Raw genomic sequence first — 5,792 nt, 5'->3', positions numbered from 1 at the left:
TGTGTACTTTTCTGGAGCAATGCATCTCTAATTTTCACAAGATTCTCAAAATTCTCAAGCACTGCATTAATAACTCCCCACTGACCCCTGAATTAAGTACAAATTTCCCAACTTGGCATTTAAGACATACAGAAAACTATCCTAATTTCCCTTTCTAGTTTTTCTCCCACTCCTCTACATGTATTCTACTAGTCAAAGAGGCTACTGACTGTTTCCTGAGTTTGTTCCTATTTCTGTACTGTCTTACTCAGTTTAGGCTGCTACAGAAAATTATCAGACTGGTGGTTTATACAACAAACATTTATTTCTCATAGTTTTGAAGGCTGGGAAGTCCAAGTCCAACGGACAGGTAGACCCAGGTGTCTGGTAAGACAACTTCCTGGTTGGAAGGTAGTGGTCCTCTCGTTGTAGTCTAACATAGTGGGGAGCAGAGAGGGAAATCTCTTGTCTCCTTCTCTTATAAGGGCAATAATCCCATTCATGAGGGTTCCACACTCATGACCTAATTATTTTCCAAGTGCCCCTTCTTCAAATAGCATCACACTGAGGAGTTGGCCTCAATATATGAATTAGGGGCAGTGGTAGGGACACATTTAATCCATAGCATGCCCCTTTGCCCATACAGTTTCTTCCACCTGGGATTCCTCTTTTTGTTGAAATCTACAATCATCCATTTTCTAGTTTCAATTTCATCTCATCTACTTAAAAGAGATCCTCCCAGACAGCGGAGCCTGATGGACTTCCATATGTGGGGTCGCACAGAGTCGGACACGACTGAAGCGACTTAGCAGCAGCTTCCTCTTCTAAGACCCCAAAGCTTTTGGTTTGAATCTGTTTTGTATTAAAGTTATTTGTTTCCTATTTTATACTTCTAACTATAGAAGAATTGTTTTTTTATCCTTGTAACCACTCTTAGTTCCAGCCCTGCACTTAGCATATGTCTTCCATATTAGATACTAAATATTCATTAAATTAAAACTAAACAAAGTAGTACTTTTAGATACTATATACTTACTTCAATAAGCAAAATACTTTTTCAACTATTTAGGAACTAAGGCAGAACATGTAGTGGTTTGTTTTGAATATCTTCAATGGTGGGAAAATAACTGTTCTTTGAGAATGAATGGATTTCAGAATATAGATAAAAACTCAAGGAAAACCAAGTGAGTTGCAGCTGTGGATACATATCAATGTGAGACTGGTATCACATCATTTCAAAATACTTGCTCCAAACATATTAAAGCAAAGTTATATAAACCTATAGCACCAGAAGTCATGGTTACTACACACTGTAAAATATATGCTGTTAAGGTATATAGTTTAAGTGTTGAGAAACTTATACAGTTGTGTAACTACCAAAGTAATCAAGATATTGATTATATCCATCATCCTGAATACTTCCCCGTACCCCACTGGAGAATCCACTAAGTCCCTGACAACAACTGATCAGTCTTCTGGCATTACAGTTTTGTCAGCTTTCTGTAGGATAAATTATAATGGGGAATGAATGGAATTACATAGTATGTCATGAGTGAGCCTGGATTCTGTTACTTAGCATAACGTTTTTGAGATCCAAGGTGACTTTTCAAAAGAGGACATCACTCTTTTGTACATACTCTGGCACATTATTGAAAAACTGCATCAGGGAAACCCATGTATATTTTGTACCACTCGGTGACAATTTGAACCAGAGATCAAATTGCCGACATCCATTGAATCATCGATAAAGCAAGAGAATTCCAGAAAAACATCTATTTCTGCTTTATTGACTATGACAAAGCCTTTGACTGTGTGGATCACAACACACTGTGGAAAATTCTTAAAGAGATGGGAACACCAGACCATCTGACCTGTCTCTTGAGAAACCTGTATGCAGGTCAGGAAGCAGATGTTCAAGCTGGTTTTAGAAAAGGCAGAGGAACCAGAGATCAAATTGCCAATATCCGCTGGATCATCGAAAAAGCAAGAGAGTTCCAGAAAAACATCTATTTCTGCTTTATTGACTATGCCAAAGCTTTTGACTGTGTGGATCACAATAAACTGTGGAAAATTCTGAAAGAGATGGGAATACCAGACCATTTGACCTGTCTCTTGAGAAACCTGTATGCAGGTCAGGAAGCAACAGTTAGAATGGGACATGGAACAACAGACTGGTTCCGAATAGGAAAAGGAGTACGTCAAGGCTGTATATTGTCACCCTGCTTATTTAACTTATATGCAGAGTACATCATGAGAAATGCTGGGCTGGAAGAAACACAAGCTGGAATCAAGATTGCCAGGAGAAATATCAATAACTTCAGATATGCAGATGACACCGCCCTTATGGCAGAAAGTGAAGAAGAACTAAAGAGCCTCTTGATGAAAGTGAAAGAGGAGAGTGAAAAAGTTGGCTTAAAGCTCAACATTCAGAAAACTAAGATCATGGCATCTGATCCCATCACTTCATGGGAAATAGATGGGGAAACAGTGGAACAGTGTCAGACTTTATTTTTTGGGGCTCCAAATCACTGCAGATGGTGATTGCAGCCATGAAATTAAAAGGTGCTTGCTCCTTGGAAGAAAAGTTATGACCAATCTGCTGCTGCTGCTGCTGCTAAGTCACTTCAGTCGTGTCCGACTCTGTGCGACCCCATAGACGGCAGCCCACCAGGCTCCACTGTCCCTGGGATTCTCCAGGCAAGAACACTGGAGTGGGTTGCCATTTCCTTCTCCAATGCATGAAAGGGAAAAGTGAAAGTGAAGTCGCTCAGTCGTGTCCAACTCTTAGCGACCCTATGGACTACAGCCTACCAGGCTCCTCTGTCCATGGGATTTTCCAGGCAAGAGTACTAGAGTGGGTTGCCATTGCCTTCTCCAATGACCAGTCTAGAAAGCATATTAAAAAGCAGAGATATTACTTTGTCAGTAAAAGTCCATCTAGTCAAAGCTTTGGTTTTTCCAGTAGTCATGTATGTATGTGAGAGCTGGACTATAAATAAAGCTGAGCACCAAAGAATTGATGCTTTTGAACTGTGGTGATGGAGAAGACTCTTGAGAGTCCCTTGGACTGCAAGGAGATCAAACTAGAGAATCCTAAAGGAAATCAGTCCTGAATATACATTGGGAGGACTGATGCTGAAGCTGAAACTCCAATACTTTGGTCACCTGATACGAAGAACTGACTCATTTGAAAAGACCCTAATGCTGGGAATGATTGAAGGTGGGAGGAAAAGGGGACAACAGAGGATGAGATGGCTGGATGGCATCACCGACTAAATGGACATGAGTTTGAGTAAGCTCTAGGAGTTGGTGATGGACAGGGAAGCCTGGCGTCCTGCAGTCCATGGGGTCGCAAAGAGTCAGATAGCACTGAGAGATTGATCTGAACTGAACTGGTGACTGTATTCATTTCCTAAGAATGCTGTAGCAAATTAACACAGGCTTGGAGGCTTAAGACAACAAAAAATGTATTCTTTCATAGTTGTAGAATTCTAAAATCAAAGCATCAGCAGGGCTCTCATCCCTCCAGAGGCTCTAGGGAAAATTCCATTTCTCAGCTTTTCATGGTTCCAGTGGCAATGAGCATTCCTGGCCTTGTTGCTGTTCCACTCTATCTCCATCTTCACATGTCTTTCTCCTCTTTTCTGTGTGTCTCTCCTATGTGTGTGTTTTATAAGGATATTTGCACTGAATTTAGGACATTCCAGGATGATCTAATCTCAAAATCCTTAATTATATCTAAAAAGACACTCTTTCCAAACAAAGCAACCCTCACAGGTTCCAGTTCTTAGGATGTAAGCATATCTTTTCAGGGAACCACTATTCAATGCACTACAGTCCACTCTCTGGGCCCCCAAAATTCACTCCATGTGTGTGAAATACATTCACTCCATTCCAATACCTCCAACTGTCTCAACCAGTTATAACTTCAAGTCTATGTTTAAAATTTCATCCAATTATTATCAGTTTATAAAGTTCCAAATCTTATGATCTAAATCAATCCAATCAGGTACAGGTGAGACTCTGGTATTACTGATATGAGACAAAACTCTTCTCCATCTGTAGGACCAAGAGACTAGAACACAAGTTTTTAGTTTCTAAAAAACAGTGGTGGGACACATAGAATAGATAGTCACATTCCAAAACGGAGAAAAGGGAAGGAATAAAAGAAAAACCACCCTAAACAAGCTGGAAATCCAGCAGAGCAAATTCCATTCAGTTTCTGCAGCTCAAGGCAGCTCTGGGCCCACTGCAGCTCCAGACACCTCTGCCCACACCCCTTGCCTCTGCCTCTGAGCCCATGGCCTCTGCAATCTTGCCTCTATCTTTAGAGTCACTGCTTTTTCTTCAAGGGTAGCACATGCTTGCAACTAAGGAGCTCTATCAACTCACTTTTTAAGTATAGAATTTTGGAAATCCAACAGCTCACTTTTACCTTATCCTATCTCTGTCTCCTTTGGTCTAAGCTGGCCATGCTTCTGTTTATACAATGGTTTCAAAACCCTTGTGGGTTTTTGTAGATGTGATTAACATGTACAATCAATTGACATTAAATAAACCGGTTGCCTTAAGAGCAGAATTGAAGCTTCCCTGAAGAAGAAGATATTCTGTCTATGGAAACAGTATCAGTTCCTCCTTAAGAGTTTTCATTCTACCCTTCTTAATAGCCCGCCTTATGGAATTTGGTTTATGTTCCCCACTCACCATCATAGCCACCACCTTTGGTAGTGCAATGGTAAAGAATCTGCCTCCCAATGCAGGAAAAGCAAGAAACACGGTTTCAATCCCTGCTTCTGGAAGATCTCCTGGAGGAGGGCATGGCAGCCCACTCCAGTATTCTTGCCTGGAGAATTCTATGGACAGAGGAGTCTGGTGAGCTACAGTCCATGGGATTGCAAAGGGTCAGACACGACTGAGCACGCACACTCAAGCACTATTATAGTAGCTGCCTTCTCTTGCTTCTTTCTCTTGCTTTCTCTTTAAGGTTCTTCTATAACCCACCACTTTGCTTTATGCTTCCCATCTAGTTTTAAGGGTTTTAATACAACTCATAATTAACAAACAACCCAATTGAAAAGTGAGCAGAAGACCTAAACAGACATTTCTCCAAAGAAGACATACAGATGGCTAACATACACATGAAAAGATGCTCAGCATCACTCATTATTAGAGAAATGCAAATCAAAGCCATGATGAGGTATCATCCTATACCGTTCAGAATGGCTATCATTAAAAAGTCTACAAACAATAAATGCTGGAGAGGGTGTGGAGGAAAGGGCACCCTCTTACACTGTTGGTAGGAATGCAAATGGATACAACCACTATGGAGAACAGTAAGGAGATTCCTTAAAAAACTAGGAAGAAAACTACCATACAACCCAGCAATACCACTACAGGGCATATACCCCAAGGAAACCAGAACTGAAGAAGACTCATGTACCCCAATGTTCATTCCAGCACTATTTACAATAGTTAGGACATGGAAGCAACCTATGTGTCCATCGGTAGATGAATGCATAAGGAAGCTGTGGTACATATACACAATGGAGTATTACTCATCTCATAAAAAGGAACGTACTTGAGTCAGTTCTAATGAGGTAGATGAACCTAGAGTCTATTATACAGAGTGAAGTAAGTCAGAAAGAGACAAATACCATATCTATGGAATCTAGAAAAATAGTACCAACGATCCTATGTACAGGTTAGCAAAGGAGACATAGATGTAAAGAACAGACTTTTGGACTCAGTGGGAGAAGGAGAGGGTGGGATGATTTGAGAGAATAACAGTGAAACATATATATTACCATATGTAA

This window comes from Giraffa tippelskirchi, chromosome 10 (genome assembly GCF_054371585.1).
Source record: "Giraffa tippelskirchi isolate mGirTip1 chromosome 10, T2T-mGirTip1v1.2.pri, whole genome shotgun sequence".
Classification (NCBI taxonomy): Eukaryota; Metazoa; Chordata; class Mammalia; order Artiodactyla; family Giraffidae; genus Giraffa; species Giraffa tippelskirchi.
This window is presented reverse-complemented; position numbering follows the sequence as displayed.